General features: G+C 34.8%; 1 long non-coding RNA gene across 2 annotated transcripts in view; it reads right to left on the minus strand.

Annotated features, from left to right (window-relative positions):
- The window catches only part of LOC134739660 (uncharacterized), an 89,450-nt gene extending 80,427 nt beyond the window's left edge, over positions 1–9,023 (minus strand). For both annotated transcript variants that reach the window (XR_010126531.1, XR_010126532.1), the window contains exon 1: positions 8,958–9,023. This is a non-coding gene — a long non-coding RNA (uncharacterized LOC134739660). The remainder of the gene's footprint in view (positions 1–8,957) is intronic.
- Positions 9,024–17,346: the final 8,323 nt, after the last annotated feature.

The following is a 17,346-nucleotide window of genomic DNA, read 5'->3' on the forward strand; positions in this document are numbered from 1 at the left end:
AAGTCACTCGCCTACATGGATGGGAATGATAGTTCTAGCAGCAGTGTTTAAAAAATAAAACCAGTTTCAACACAGTCAAGAAGACAATGATAAAAGTCAGTAAATTATTCACTAATTTTTTTCAAGGTGCTTAATTTACATTCCATGAGTTATCTAGGCCATGACAATATCTGGCCTTATAGATAACTTATGTGCTGGTTTTGATTGTTGCTCCTCTAGAAAAAAATAGAAAGCTGTTTGAAACAACTTCAAAGTCATGAAGAAAATGTGTTTTAATTTTGCAGTCTGTCTCAATTTAATCTTGGTGACTCAAACGGCAAGCTCCAATTAGAACTCAGAATTCTGGACTTCTTATTCACTGCTCTCAACCTTAGGGACTTCTAATTTTCATGAAACAGACTAGAACTCATGGGAACAGCAACAGTACTGCAACCATAGCTAAAGAAAATGAGTGTATCTGGGGAGCCTCATCAAAAAAGAGAAACGTTCTTTCCTTTCATCTACTCAGGGGATTCCAGCAAACTGCCAACTTTCATGTTTTCACCTTTATTTCTTTCAGCTGAACTTACTGCATCTCCCATTGGTGAAACCTCTGGGCATGCTTACAAGGTTGTGAAATCAAGGCCTATCCCCATTGCTAGAGTTTACAATCAAAAGAACACAGAACAAATACAAAAATAAGCCTCATCACACAGGACTGGCAAACTCAAGGAAGACCTTGGACTTACTTATTTTGAAAACCTAAAATGAAGGGTTTGTTTCAGAAAAGAAAGAGATGGCAATGAGTTACATAGAGGCATTTAGGCTTCAAAGGTCTGGAGCTGTTAAAAACATAGGTTTCTTTTCCAGATTACAACTTTTGACACCCACTGGGGTTCATTCTTTTGCAGAAGTGCATTCTGCCTTTTAGAAGGAAAATATTATCTTCAGCTCTCTGAATTATTCAAGGCAAACTCTGAAGCCAGGAGCATCCATAATCATTATCATCACAGACAATAATACAGCATTAGAAACAGTAAGTTCCCTGATACAACTCAATGAAACCCATAGTTCAGGTTCTCTATGTCATATTAACGTATCCAAGTCAATTCCTATGCTATATTTCTGTCTTTCTCAAAATAAGAGTTATCACTGTTATAGAATAAGGGAATTATCAATGTTATACAAATCTGCTGCTAGCATTGAGTTATTTGGTGTGTGTCAGCCGTCCATCATCTGTACACAGAAGCTGCACACAGAATCTGTGTAGACTCAACTACCTGATTCATTATGGTATTCAAATGGAAAAATGCCCAGAGTTCCTGCAAAATAAAGTCACTCACACAGAGCTTACTACATAATACAAACCCAATAAATCTTGACTATTATTTAATTATTGTTAATTTTTCATGATTCTCCCTCTGACATTAACATTTGAAAGAACATCTTCATGAAATCATAGGTAGAGACAACCAAACCTTAGGAAGTTTTATCAGCTTACAGGACAACTAACATACACCAAAAATATATCATTCTATTTAATAGGGAAAAAAAGCCAAGATTTCACAACCTCTCTTCCTGATTCATTTCAGTGTTTAACAACCCCGTCAGGAAATTCCTCAATTATTCTAACCCAACTACCTCATACTGCAGTTTAAGTTTATTTCCTCATATTCTGGCTTCAATAGAGATAAAGAACAGATGGTCACTATCCTTTGCATAATAATAATGTTTTATGGGTACAAAGACTTAGTAAATCTTTTGTTGATTATTTTCTTTACCACAAGAAAGTCTAGCTCATTAAACATCATCAGTAGCACTATGTTTGAATATACCAGGCAAGTGTTAAATATCAAGAAAACACATCTATTATTTGTAATGTGCACAAAACATTCTCAAATTTGACTATTTTGAGCAACCATCTGCATACACTGTATTTCAGCAAGGTAGCAAATGATGTTTTTGAATATTTACTTGAAGAAGAGAAAATTCTTAATTAAGCAATAGTAGAATAACTTCTGCAGAAAAATTAAAATGTAGAATAAGTTCTGCAGAAAAATTAAAATGATTTGGATAAAGTTTGTCATATTTTTGAATTCACGTTCAACTTAAAAGATAACCGAATAATTTTAGATTAATTTACCTAGGCCAATATAAACTTCAGAACAAATTATGAAGAATTATATTTTATAAAAACAAAACCACAAAGTTCTGAATAAAAAAATAACACCTATCATCAATGAGCCTTTGATAAGACTGATGAAATAAGCAAACATCTGTTAACTTAGCTAAGAAAAGTTGAGAGTATGTCAACTATCAAATATAAGATAAAAACAGAAACTTTTACTAAAAAGTAGAATGTCTAAAACATGGACAGTTAGAGCATTTTTGTGTATATTTTAAAAGCGAAAGGAAGATTTCTGGCATCGAAAGGGCAATTCACTTATCTACATCTTCAGGGATTAAATTTTATCATTTTAGTTGTTTGTCATCTTATTGTGTTTCTCTTTTCTGTGTGTTTTTTCCCAGTATATTTGTTATTTCTCTCTCTCACACACACACTTTCATATGTCCAGAAATTTTCCAGCTTTTAAAAAACTATTCATTCATAAAATTAAATTCTATTCCTATTAACAAATCACTTATATATTGAAAATTATAAGAATTCAATCTAAAAAGTGTGAATGGCTTTTTGTCTCCCTAGTACTCTGGGATAGAATGTTGATGTTTTACAAGTCTGCTCTAATTTTCACAGGAGTGGACAAACCTACACACAGAGCTGAACATTACGTATTTTCCTGACTTGTTTTCTACAATTTTTATACTCACCCAAATCCAACATGCTTTTTCCTAGAAAATGTTCTCAGGTTCTTAAACTGTTCATTTCAGGAAAACTCAATCTACTTGTATGGTTCTGTCTTGTGTATCTTCTTACACAGTAACAAAAAAGCAAATTTGATTCATTTAAATTACAGTTAAATTCATTTCTAAAAGACAAATATATCTTTGTCCACTTAAATGGATGTATGTCCATCTCACATGTGTGAGAGATTGGTTGTTAAGAACTCACAGCACCAATATATCCATATTTGTGCTAACAGAGCATGCTAACTTCCTTTTTCTAATCCCTGCATATTTTGTTCTATAGTTGTCCTATAAACATACAATGTAAAAGTACAGCTTCCCATTCATTAGTGGAAACATGTAAGCTATGTGCATGTCAAAATCTTATTTTAAAAAATTTCAAGTAAATTTTAAAGAACTCTTTTAAAATTCCAAATTGTGTTAGACTCCTCTTTTGAATATTTTCATGACACCTTCTACTTCTTGTTTACCACAATTAGCATGGTTATAACTATTAAATTACTTTGTAATTACTTGTTTATAATTTTTTTAATTACGTTGAAATTATTTGTTTTATCTCCCTCTCCCCTGAAAGCATCTAAATTCCTTGGGTGTAAGAACCACATCTCTGTTGTTCACTAGTGCATTGTTGCATAATGTAGGGAATGGAATATTTATGGAATAAAAGAATTAGTTAATAGATTTCAAGTTTCTGACTTCTAATTAAAATTGGGAATAATATTTTACGGCTCTAAGAAATGGCCTGTGGAAAGTTGGATTCTTGGCATTAAAACCAAATTCATTTGGATTGCTGATACTTACTATTTCCAGTTCTGTTACTCACTATGATGCCATTAAGGATAGAGAGAGTGAGGATACATTTCTCTGGCTCATTGAGCCATTTATAAATGAGAGAAAGTGACTATCCTGATAGTCTCTTTATTTTAAGCAATTTTAAAGTGTTTGAATGACAGTTATGTCATAAAATAAAGTTATTCCATTAAGCATCTTTATATAAAATGATTTTGCAGTGCAAATCATATCCCTAGAGATGGTTATATAAACTCCTTCACTTAATCAACAGAAAGAAGATGCTTCTCTTGTCCTCACATGTCAGAATTGTAAAGGCATTCTACCATATAAGTTGTGTATCACTTTATGTTCATTATATCCTTGACAATATAAAACTAATTATGGGGAAAATCCCTGGAGCTCATTAGCTTTCATCCCCCCTTTAGGATCAATTATATAAAGAAAATGTGTTTCCATAAGTAAGTGTTTTTGGCTCATCTCTATCTCATTTGGTCTTAGTAAACATGAATATTTACTTGAACTTGTCAACTTTTGAACAAGGTGTCCTGCTTCCAAAAATATTTATTTGGATTCTGGCCCACTGACAAAAAAAAAAAAAAAAAAAAAAAAAAAGTCAGAAATCAGCCTGAGTAATACAGTTATGCCAAGACTTATCTGACTAGCAGTCAGAGGGTGACCCACGGAGGTTCAGATCCGCAAAATATTTCTCTCTGTTTCTTTAGACTCAAACAGCGCTGGGAAAGTTTCAAATATTTGGGGCCTGGAGAGCTAATGTTCTCATTCTATTAAAACTTATTAACAGAAACATCCTTTCTCATCAATACCAGTTATCCAATCCAAAGGATGGTATTAATCACAAAGAATTATCTTAATTTAGCAATCTTAATACCTGTAAATAATTTAACATGAAAATAAGGAAGATCCAAGATATTTAAGTAAATTTATTTGAAGGGCAATAGAAGTATGGATGACTCTTTCTTGTGAACTCTAATAAAGTCTTCAAAAGCAATGTAACCTGAACCAGCAGTGGCCTCTATTTGTCTAATATACAGTAAAAGCCTTCACTAGCCTCTCCAGTGAATGATTTGACAAAATAAAACTTGCAACTTGAACCATATTATATGGTACATTAGGCAGAAAATGCCAAGAGCAGAAGGCAATCATCAGATGCGGGATCCGTGAAGCAAATTTACTGGAACTGCTAGTAAATTTACTGGATCATTGCTTTTGGAATTCAACATAAATCATGCAGGTCACTGTATTTAGAAAAAGTGTGTAACTGCCTAGATGCAATGTCAAAGATTGATAACAGAATGCTCCCTGATATTGCTTTTGTTGAGAATGCCTAACATTTAGCTAAGCTTTTCCTTTCAGATCCAGACAAATGCAATTCAATCCCTATTCAAATAAAGGGCATGGGATAGTCTTTCAAAATCAACAATAGAAAATTGCTTTTGGAAAGCCAAATAGAAAATACACTGCCATTTGCGTATCTTAGGACATAGCCACCACAGATTGTGGTCCTACATTTAATTTGAGTCAACTCTCCAGCCAAAAGTGCTAAGCAGGAGCAAATGCCCAGTAAAAGAAAGTTGCTGCCATCTGCAGGCTTTGTGGAACTTTATCCTAACTAAACATTTTTCTGAATTTAAAGAACAAAGAATCCCTATAGTAAACAGATTTGATGTATCAGCCTACATTACTCTAAAACAAAACTCTTAGAAAGCTCCTTGCTTACTAGAACCTTCCAGATAATCTCTGAGATTTCTGCACATTAGCCAGACTTTATCTTTTAAACCAGGATGCATTTAATCTTTAAAAGTATGTTAAAACATTGAATGGTTTTAGTAAATTAGCTTTCTTGTATAAAGTAATACATAGGCCAGGCACAGTGGCTCATATCTGTAACCCCATCACTTTGTGAAGTCAAGATGGGAATATCACTTGAGCACAGGAGTTCAAAACCAGCCTGGGCAACATAGCAAGACACTGTTTTCACACACAAAAATAATTAAAAATTAGCCAGGCATGGTGGCGCACCTATGGTCCCAACTACTCGGGAGGCTGTGGTGGGAGGACCTCTTTAGTTGGGGAGATCAAAGTAGCCGTGAGCTGTGATCATGCCACTGCACTCCACCCTGGGTGACAGAGCGAGACCATATCTCAAAAAAGTAAAGAAAGAAAGTAATGCGTAAACAGGAATAAGGATCTCTGATAACTTTTATATTTCCACAGCAGTGTTCAACTCTAATTTTTGTCATTTATAACCACTTAATTAATAACCTATAAATTACTACCATAGGCAGTATGGTAAAATGATTAGCAGCTCAAAATCTGAAGTTAGAGGCCTCATTTTCCAGTTCTGGCTCTACAACTTATTAGTAGTATAACATTGGACAAGTAACTTGGCATCTCTGTGCCTCAGTTTCATCATCATTAAAATAAAAAAATAGACACTCCATGTGGGTATTGTGAGTTTTAAATAAGGGAATATACTCAGGGCACTGATAACAGTGACTGACACTTAGTTCATTAAATGTTAGTCTTATAATGATCAATGTTATTATCATAGCACAATTCACACATGCAGAATTAAAGAATAGCATTTTATTATTTCTGTATATAAATTTGTTTCTGTGTGTGTGTGTGTGTGTTTATGTGTGTGTGTGTGTATATATATATATATATATATATATATATATATGCAGGTATTATATACATTCCCATATGTCAACATGGTCCTAAAACCAAAGTATTTATACCAGTGATTCTTAAATTTGATTGAGCATTGTAATCACCTTAGGAGCTCTTAAAAATTATGAATGCTACAACTTTAGTTACAATGATTATGATGTTAATAAACTTTTTTTCAAAGCTCCCCAAGTGATTCTAATGTGTCAACAAAGTTGAGAACAAGTGTTATATATTTAGTTACATGTTTTTTATTATAAAACATAAAACTAAAAAATAGATTATTATAACTGTAGCCATGAATTGAAAATTTGTTATGATATTCATCAACTGTATAACAACTTTTACCATGTCTTCTATATTCCTTTTCAATGTTACACCAAGACCATTTATTTATAAAATAAACCATTTTTCTAGTTGTCAGCAGACTTTACCGGTGAATTGAATAAAAACCTTGTACTTATTTTTACCTACCAGCAACAATACCAGTAAGATTTTGTCATTAAAGTATACCTGATTATTTGGCACATGTTAGGCAGGGCTATACTATTGTTAGACTGATAGAATTTTAGGGACACAGTTATGGTAAAGATCATCTACTCTACTACTCAGTCTTTTAAACCTATGCCCACTTTTGAGAAATGACAATGATAGCTAATAATTGATGAAATGTACTAGGAGCTTATCATGTGCTAGCTTCTATTCTGTGTGCATTCTGAGGTACTTATGAGGTAACTATTGTTACATCTCAGCTTTTGAGTACAGAAATATAAATAACAAAAATGTTGAATAACTCACTAGCTATAGCCTGGCCTGGCCAGGATTCAAACCCAAGGAGTTGGCTTCAAAACCCACAAGGGCATTTGCTATGAACATATGGAAATAATAACAAAAAGTGTGCACTTTATCAATATCTGAATTTTAAAAATAGGTTCTTAATTTTTCTAAATATTTTATAATATTTAACGTACCTTTTTAAATAATTATACAAACCCAAGAACTCTGATACTTCAGTCTTACTCTCTAAATTGAAAATCATTTCTCTTTTTCAACTTTCCCATTTTACAGAGTCATGCCTTTAGGATTATTTCTTAAACACCTATACTGAGTGATGAATCAAATATTTAGGTTGGTGCAAACGTAATTGCAGCTTTATTATTATGTTTGCACCAACCTAATACATTCTTTCCTTCAATGACATTTTCAAAAATAGCTATATAAATGAAGAAAAGATATTAAATTTAATAAATGATGGGAAAGTGTCTGAAAATTCAAAAAGGGAGAAATTAATGAAGGTTTCCTGGTAGAAGTAGTGTTAAACTAAATCCCAAAAATGCATTGGGTTTGGATAAATATAAATAGTAGGGAAAGATGTTTTGGACAAAAGCAAATTATTAGCAAGAGGGCAGAGATAGGAAAGTAGGTGATGAACAGGAAACAAAGTTCAAGTTGTGAGAAGAAAAAGTATGTAAGTGCATATTGGAAGAAATAATGTTGAAGCAGATGAAAGATGTTCTGACAAATAGACAATTCTGTAAAAGATGTTTGAGGTAGAAGGTTGTAATAAGACTAGAGCTCAGCTTTGGACAGGTAAATCTGGCAGCAATGAATAAAATAGACTGCTATGCTAATAAGATAGACCTAACAAGAGAACTGCAAGAATGGCAGGGGAAATGGAGCAAATACAAAGAATAAGAATAACATATTATACAACTAGACTCTGTACATTTTGAGGAACAAATTAGATAGAAGAATGAAGAGGATTCTGAGCTCATGAGACAGGATAACTGAGAAGGTGAAGGGCTGTCAACAAAAATATTAAGCCTGAGAGAACAGCAGATATGAGAAAGTAGACCACAATTTCAGTTTGAAATGTTGAATTGGAGAGATTAGAACAGTCAGGGGACTGTCTAGCAGACATCTTTAAAATGTTGCATTGAAATTCAAGCACAAAATCAAGTTTGAGGACACAAATGGTGGGTGCTATCTGCATGTTGGTTACAGATTGTTTGTAAAATTGCGTGCAAGAGGATATTAATGCAAATCATAAAAAGTAAGAAGAATAAATCATTTTTAAAGTCTTTGGGAAACATCTACATTGAGAGGCGAGCAAAGAAATTGAAAAATAAAAGTCATCAAAGAGAGTAGAAATTCAGGCAAGTGGTAATTAAGAAATTAAAAGTGGAGAGAGTTTTGAGAGAGAATATGTGGTAGACAATATCAAATGTTACAGGTAGCTCAAAGGTAGAAAAATCTGATGAAGTCCATAGAATCTGTTAATTAATAAGTTACTGATATCCTTTTCAAAAGGATTTGTAGTAAGCAGCATAATGGCTCCCCAAAGAAGTTCAAACCTAAATCCTTGGAACCTGTGAATATATCACCTTATGGGCAAAAGGGAATTTGCAGATGTGACTCAGTTAAGGATTTTGATGGGAAGATTATCCTGGATTATTTGCTGGGTGCTAAATGTAATCACAGTGTCCTTACAAGTGAAAAGGGAAGGCAGGAGAGGGATAGAAAGAGATTTGATGATGGAAGCAAAGTTCAGAGTTATGAGACTTCTGGCTGCGAGTAAAGGAATACCAAGCAGCCTCTAGAAATGGAAAAGGCAAGGAAAGGATTCTCACCTGGAACCTCCAAAAAGATCCAGTTCTGCCAACATCTTGATTTTAACCTCACAAGACCGATTTCAGACTTCTGACCTCCAGGACTGTAAGATAATAAGTGTGTGATGTTTTTAAACCACTAAGTTTGTGGCAATTTGCTACCATAGAAATAGGAAACCAGTACAGCATTTCAGTCAAGGGGTAAAATGAGTTACTACTCTTCACATAAACACTTGAGCTCTGGAGTTAAGAGACTGAAATAAAATTCCAATGGTACAACTTACTTAATTTCTCCATGCTTCTGTTACCTTGTCTATAAAGTGAGGATAATAATAGTGCCACCTCACAGGGTTGTCGAGAGTATTAAGTGAGAAAATACATGTAAAATAATAAGATAAATGTGCATTACACAACAAGGGCTCCATAAATGTTCACTATTCTTCTGTCATGTGATGAAGGATTAAGGAGTACCCTAGGCAGTGAAGAAGTAAAGCACTGAGACCTAGAGATGGCTAAGAACTGTGAAGCTCAGTGATCTCTTGGCTGCATGACTACTTTGAACAGACCCAAGACATTCCCAGCTGTCTTGGCCTCTGGTCCTACAGAGTTTTTGCACTATATCACATGATTTGGGGCAGAGGCTGCTAACTGACCCTTTCACTTTAGTAAAACACTCCTGTATTTTCTCCTGGAAATGGGTCACACACACAATTAGAGAGTATCTTTTGGATCCTCCCTTACAGATTGATGTCCCCATATATGTACATTCTGATCAACGTACACAGATTGAATGGAATTGAACTGGAATGTGGATAGGATTGAAATATGCCACCTCTTGGTCAATTCTCAGAAAGAATCTGCTTGATCTCTACTTTCTCCTTCCCAATGCCTAAGGCTAGAATGTGGACAAGGTGCTAGTGAGCCAGCTTCAGTTACATAAAAGAAACATTCTCCAAGGGAATGGTGGACAACACAATGAAGGGAAACCAGGCCCTTGATGACCTCACTGAGCAGGGCTCACCACTGCCTTGGACCATCCACCTACCTCGTGACTATCATATGAGAGAGAACCAACTTCTATTGTCTCTGAGCCATTTGATCCATCTCTCTATATACCGTTTCTATAAATAGTTTAATGAAATATAAGAGGAAAAAGGAATATAGAGCAAAAATAGAGGACCTCTGTGAATTCACATTGATAAATCTAATCATTACTCTAGGAAAAGTTTGGATTTCTCTTTTCTGAAGTTTAACAAAATATTGATAATAACTTTAAATAAAAGCATACTATATTCTAGGCACTAAGCTTTTGGCATACATTGCCCCATTTAAACTCAAAATATTTCTGAGGGAGATCCTAGTCAGGCATGAGTTGGAGATACTGCAGGTGTGGTTCAAGACTACCACAATAAAGTGAGTATCACAAGATAGTGAGACACACAAATTTTCTGGTTGCCCTGTGCACATAAAACTTATGTTTATACTACATTGTAGAGTATTAAGTGCACATTCCTAAAAACATGATGCATATATCTTAATTAAAAATACTTTATTATAAAAAATGCTAATGATCATCTAAGTCAGTGAATTATAATCATTTTGCTGGTAGAGGGTCGTGCCTCAATGTTGATGGCTGCTGACTGATCAGGGTGTGGTTGCTAAAGTTTTGGATGGCTGTGGCAATTTCTTAAAATAAGACAACAATAGAATTTGCCATATCAGTTGACTTTTCCTTTCATGAAAGATTTCTCTGTAGCATGTAAAGCTGCTTGATAGCATTTACCTACAGTAGAACTTCCTTCCAAATTGGAATCAACCCTTTCAAACTCGGCTGATGATTTACCAGAAAAGTTTTAAAAATATTCAAAATCCTTTGATGTCATTTCAACAATGTTCATAGCATCTTTACCAGGAATAAGTTTCATCTCAAGAAATTCTTTGTATATTCATGAGAAGCAACTCCTAACCCATTAATATTTGATCATAAGGTTGCATCAATTGAGTCATATTTTCAAGCTCCACTTTGAATCCTAGTTCTCCTGCTATTCTCACCACATATGCAGTTCATCCTCTAAGAAGTCTTGAACCACTCAAAGTCACCCAAGAGGGTTGAAATCAACTTCTAAACTCCTGTTAATGTTGATATTTTGACCTCCTCTCATGAATCGTGAATGCTCTTAAAGGCATATAAAGTGGTGAATTCTCTCCATAAAGTTTTCAGTTTACCTCATCCAGATCCATCAGAGGAATAACCATCTATGTCAGCTACAGCCTTATAAAATATATGTCTTAAACGATAAGACTTAAAAGTCAAATTTACTCCTTGATCCATGGGCCACAGAATTGATGTTGTGTTAATAGGCACGCAAGCAACATTAATCTCCTTGTACATCTCCAGCTCTTGGGTGATTAGGTACATTGTCAATGAGCAGTAATATTTTAAAAGAAACTTTTTTTTTCCTAAGCAGTAGGTCTCAGCAGTGGGCTTTAAATATTCAGTGAACCATGCTGTCAGTAGAGGTGCTGTCATCCAGACTTTGCTGTTCTTTTTATAGAGTACAAGCAGAGTAGACTTAGCTTAATTCTTAAGGACTGCAGGATTTTTGCAATGGTAAATGACTATTGGCTTCAACTTAAAGTCCACAGCAGCATTAGCCTCTAAGAAGAGAATCTGCCCATCCTTTGAAGATTTGAAACCAGACATTGCCTTCTCTCTATCTATGAAAGTCATAGATAGGATCTTCTTCCAATATGAGACTGTTTTGTCTTTATTGAAAATCTATTGTTTTGAGTAGCAGCCTTTACCAATTATCTCAGCTAGATCTTCTGGATAACTTGCTGCAGCTTCTACATAGCACTTGCTACTTCACCATGCACTTTTACGTTACGGAGAGTTTTATGTTTCCTTAAACTTCATGAATCAACCTACGATAGCTTTAAACTTTTCTTCTGTGGCTTCCTCGCCTCCCTCAGCCATCATAAAATTAAAGAGAATTAATGTCTTGCTCTGGATTAGGCTTTGGCTTAAGGGAATTTTGTGGCTAGTTTGATCTATCCAGACCACTAAAACTTCCTCCATATCAACAATTATCTATTTTGCTTTCTTATTATTCATGTGTTCACTGAAGCAGTACTCTTAATTTCCTTCAAGAACTTTTGCTTCGCTTTCATAACTTGGTTGTTTGGCACAAGTGGCTGAGATTTTGGCCCATCTCAGCTTTCAATATGTGTTCCATACTAAGCTTAATCATTTCTAGTTTTTTATTTAAAATGGGAGACTTGTGACATTTCCTCTCACTTGAACAATTAGATGGCATTTTAGGATTATCAATTGGTCTAATTTCAATATGGTTGTGTCTCAAGGAATAGGAAGGCCCAAGGAGAGGGAGAGAGATGGGGGGAATGACTGGCAGTGGGGCAGTCAAAACACATCCAGCATTTAATTTCATATCTTTTATGGGCACTGTTTATGGCACCCTGAAACAATTACAATAGCAGCAACAAAGATCACAGATCACAGATCACCATAAAAATATAAAACAATGAAAAAGTTTGAAACATTGTGAGACTTACCAAAATGTGACACAGAGACAAAGTGATCACATGCGGTTGGAAAAAAACGGCACCAATATGATTGTTCACAGCAAGGTTGCCACAATAAAGCAAAGTACCATAAAATGAGGGTATCTGTATAACCTCAACTTCAAATATAAAAGCTGAATCTTAATGATATTGACTAAATTGCCCAAGATCCTACACATAGAAAGTGCCGGAGTTAGAATTCATCCCAGGCTTGCCTAACTCTACAACGCCAGGTCTTAACAACTGTATATCCTGCCTTCCATATAATAATAGTAAACAGTAATTTAGTAATCTGGGGGGAAACTAAGGTACTAAGATTCTGCACTACATCATTTTATGTTGTATCTAAGCAGCCGTGATTTTTTTTAAAATGTCTACTGGGAAACTTTATATATTGACCTCTTTTCCCTAAACTTTATCAGTATCTGCACATTTTTAAAATTGTAAATTTAAATTTGAACTGCATGTCTTAAGTGCACACACATACACAAACACATCAAAATTTTCAAGAAGTTAACAGTGGGGTCTGCTGGTTCAACTCATAAACTGAATGTGAGGAACAGCTGTATAGGCTTTAGAACCTAAGCTGGTAATGGCTACTTGTTCAAAGGAGCCAATATTAAGAAAATTATAATTTTAAGTAGTTATGTATTCTTCAAATAGACATTCTTCAATAAAACAGTCACTAAAAATTATTTCTGCAAATTGAAGTCTATCTCCTAATTACATGTTTTTTGATCTTTAGATGAGACTTCCCAAAAACATAGATTGCAGTTTTGTTTAAAGCCTGACCAGAAATTTCAGTCCATTTTCGGAAGCATATTATTTTCTTCAAGGGTAATATATATAGTTGGGCAGGAGTAAATACCACTAATTTAAGATTTGATTTCTAGACCAGGAGTCAGTTCAGGAAAGGACAACAAAGCCTGACTGTGAATATGCTATGGACATTTGAGCTACTACTTAGGAATATAAAAATTCCTCCATTAAAACCATGTAACATATTCCAAATGAGCTACAAATTTTGTGCTAAGTACTAGATATAATATGACTCAAATCTAGGCTCAGCGAAAAAGGTATTCAAATACAGACAATTTCAGATTTATAATCAAGGCTTTGTTATGCATATAAAATGACTAATCAGTTAACAAGCCTTTATGTATTGCATATTTAGTATGTGTCCAACATAAATGTAAGTGCTTTGTGAAAAACATTTTGTCAAGTTCTTTTTCTTCAAAGAGCTTTAAACTTACTGGGAAGTCAAGTCTGGCTAATGGCAAACATTATTATAGGCCTGGCATACTCTATGGCCTTTACATTTGTTAACTTATTTAATATCCACAAAAACCCTATGAAGTAGGAATTTTTATGGTCTGCATTTCATGTGTGAAGAGACTGAGTCACCAGAGGCTAAGGGACATGCTTGAGATCATGAGGTGGCTGGTGAGTAGCAGAGTGCAGTCTAACTATACATGATACTACATTATCTCTACGCTGTTCACCATACTACAGGCCTCCTGCTTCCCATCGATCATATGGAAGAATTGTAGAATAACAGCGAATGGAATGAAAAAATATTTCTATCCAAGAATGCCATGTGCTTATTTCATAAATTTCAAATACAAAGGACAAATAACAAGAAAACAGAAGAATATTGATAATAGTTGAGGATGTTTAGCACTAACTATGTGCCAGATACCATGTTAAAAGCTAGACATACAGTTCCTCAGTTAATCTTCATAAAATCATATGAAGTAGGAGCTTTTATCCCTATGTTACAGATGATGAGACTGGGCTTAAAGAGGATAGTAATTTTCCCATGATTACAAAACTGGTACATGACAGATCCAAAATTGCAGCCCAGGCATGCTGAACCCAGAGTCTATGCTCTTAATCACTAGGTAGCATTGGATCTTCCTCCATCCAGAACTAGGTTTTCCAAGGGATCTGGAGAAATAATTACCAATCATTTTTTAAAATAAATCTACCTTATCTATCGCATTCCTAACTCAGCCTAAACTTTATTCAAGGTCACCTTCTAGACCAAAACTAAATTAGTAAAAACTCACTTACTAACTTGATTTCTAGGTGCTCTTGCATAAAACAGTGACTTCTCACCTGTTTTTTATGCCTACATGTCTTTTACAAGAAATGCAGACTCTAGATTCCCTATCACTGGGCCAGTTCTATTTCTCCAAACAGCCAATGAAGTGAAAAGAGAAAGATCATTTGAAATGGAGATGTCCTCAATTTTTCACTTGTGCCAATCTAGTTTCTGCCCAAGGAGAAGGTTGAAAAACACTTTTAATTTAAAAAAAAAAGTAGAAATTAAAAGTTTTGAAGTCCAAATACCTATTTAAAATAAACTTTTATAACAAGTAGTTTTTTGAATAATCTTCTAAATTTTTTCATTCATTTACTTATGTGATAAAAGCTGTTAGTAGTGACTACATGTTACTCATTGTTTCAGTTGTTTTAGAGATATCAGTAAACAAAAGTACAGACACTGTCATCATGGAGCTCTGGGTCTATTGAGGGAGCTGATTTTTAACCAAAGCATCAGAACAAATGTTAAATCACAGCTATGATAGGTTGTATGATGGAAAGATATATATTATTATGTTAATATAATATAGGAAAACATGATATAAATCTTGATGTCAGATAAAATTTCTCTGATGAAAAAATGTTTACACTGCACTCTGAATGACTAATGGACAGTTATAAGAGGGGAGAAGATTGTACAGGCAGATAGACCTGCAGGGGAAAAGGAGGGAGCATTCAAGAAACTAAAGAAACTCAAGTATGGAGTTTGGGGCAAGATGAGGTTAGAGTGAGAGGCTGAGTCAGAATTGGTAGGGATTGATACACCGTGTTAATGATTTTGATCACTGTCTTATGAAAGATGGAATCCATTCAAAAATTCTAACCATGGAACCACAGGGGGACATAAAAATATTCTGGCTGCATCAAGAAATTTGGAAGAGAGAAAGAGTGATACAAGGAGAGCAATTCAGAAGTGTGTCAGTTCAGGCCCTCCAAGAAGCAGATGCCAAGATGGAGTTGGAAACTGCAAGAGATTTATTGAGGGTGATGTCTGTGAAAGATAATAAGAGAAGGAGCTATGAGAGGTAAATATTTCAGACTGCAAAACAAGTCTGAAACCTATGGAAAAGAGGTATCAGGAAGAAAGAATTTATGAACAGAGCCTCAGACTGCCATACAGCTTTGACAAAGTCTCAATCAGTTCAATGAAGAGCTGCAATGCAAAGACTCTTCATAGAGAAGTTCCACACTGGTCAAAAGAGGCCAAGCCCTACTATCCTTTCTGTGATTAGTCATTGGTTGGGGCTGCAAGAAAAGTGTTTCACCTCAGCTCAAAATGCGGGTCCAATCCTGGAGGCAACAACCATCATCTGCACTCCTTATGGCTGGTTTTCTCTTGAAGAGAGATCTGGTCAGTGCCCCTCTAAGACTGTTACAGAAGCTGTTGACCTAAAAATCCAAGCTAGAGATGAGGTAGGTGGTGGTGAAGATATAGGTGAAGCAAGATAAAGGAAAGGAAGGGAAGGAAGGGAAGAGAAAGGAAAGGGGAAGGGAAAGGGAAGAGAAAAAAGAAAGGAAGGGAGCCAGATAATCTAAATTTGTATTTAGAGAAAAATGTTAACATTCTAAATAGAATTTTTTTTCCTTATAAACTAATTAAAGAACCTAAGGCCTTCTATATCCAAAAACATTTAAATCTCCTAAGCATGAATCTTTTAGGTCTGGGGCAAAAGCCACACCAAATAATAATAAAACATGAATCTTTTATGTAAGAATTTTCCATAGTAGATTTTAAACTTTGCTAAAATAATGGAGAACATTTAAATCAATTTTTAATGACAAGAAACTGCCTCTATCTGAATGACCTCCAGATCTTGAGAAAATCTCATTTTACGGAATAGACGTGCTATCAAATGTTGTTTATGAATCTTTTATTTTTCTAATGGAATAATATTTCTCCACTAACACGCTTTACCTTCATCCCAAGTCATTCTTCAATTGGCAGAAATGACTAATAATTTGGCTTTTAGTTTCCCTGTCAAGAACCTGTCCTGTATTAAATGATTTATAATGGTAAAACAAAAAGAAGTAATAGACAGCACTTTTAGAGAAGAGGGACTTTTCAGTGAATATTTTTATGACACAAGGTAACAGAATGGCAGTTCAAAAGAATAGCCATCTTACCCTCTAAACTGTACTGGTTAGAATGGGATAGCTGTGCTACAAAAGTAAATAAATCTCCAAGTATCAGTGGCTTAACACACCAAAGTTTGTGTATCACTTTCTGATATGTATCACTGTCTGATAGTTAAGGAGCACTTCAAAGCATCTCTCTTTCTTGTGGTAACTCAGGGACTCAGTTTCTCTTTATCTCTACTCATCACTTCCAGGGGTGCTGTGGCAACATAAAATGTGGCTAGAATGTCCTAAACAAGTATTCATGGTCAGGCCTATATAGCATGCACCATTTCTGCCCACTGTCCACTGGACAGAATGAGACGTATGGTCTAAATCTAACTGCAAAGGGAACAATAAATGTGGAGCACATGGGTAGTTAGTGAAACTTTGCTCTCTCAGCTGCCACTTATCAGGTTTTATTATTTACAGTTACACTTCAGAGAGTATCTACAGCACATTGGAATTCATGCTCTAATCGGTTTCTATTAGGCATATGTGTATGCATGTTTGAATACACAAGAAACCGCAGAACCCATACCCTGCCTGATTAAACACTAAAACTCTCCTTCTACAGATGCCCCTTTTCCCTTACTATTTCATTATT

The sequence above is a fragment of the Pongo pygmaeus genome, chromosome 5, assembly GCF_028885625.2.
Source record: "Pongo pygmaeus isolate AG05252 chromosome 5, NHGRI_mPonPyg2-v2.0_pri, whole genome shotgun sequence".
NCBI lineage: Eukaryota > Metazoa > Chordata > Mammalia > Primates > Hominidae > Pongo > Pongo pygmaeus.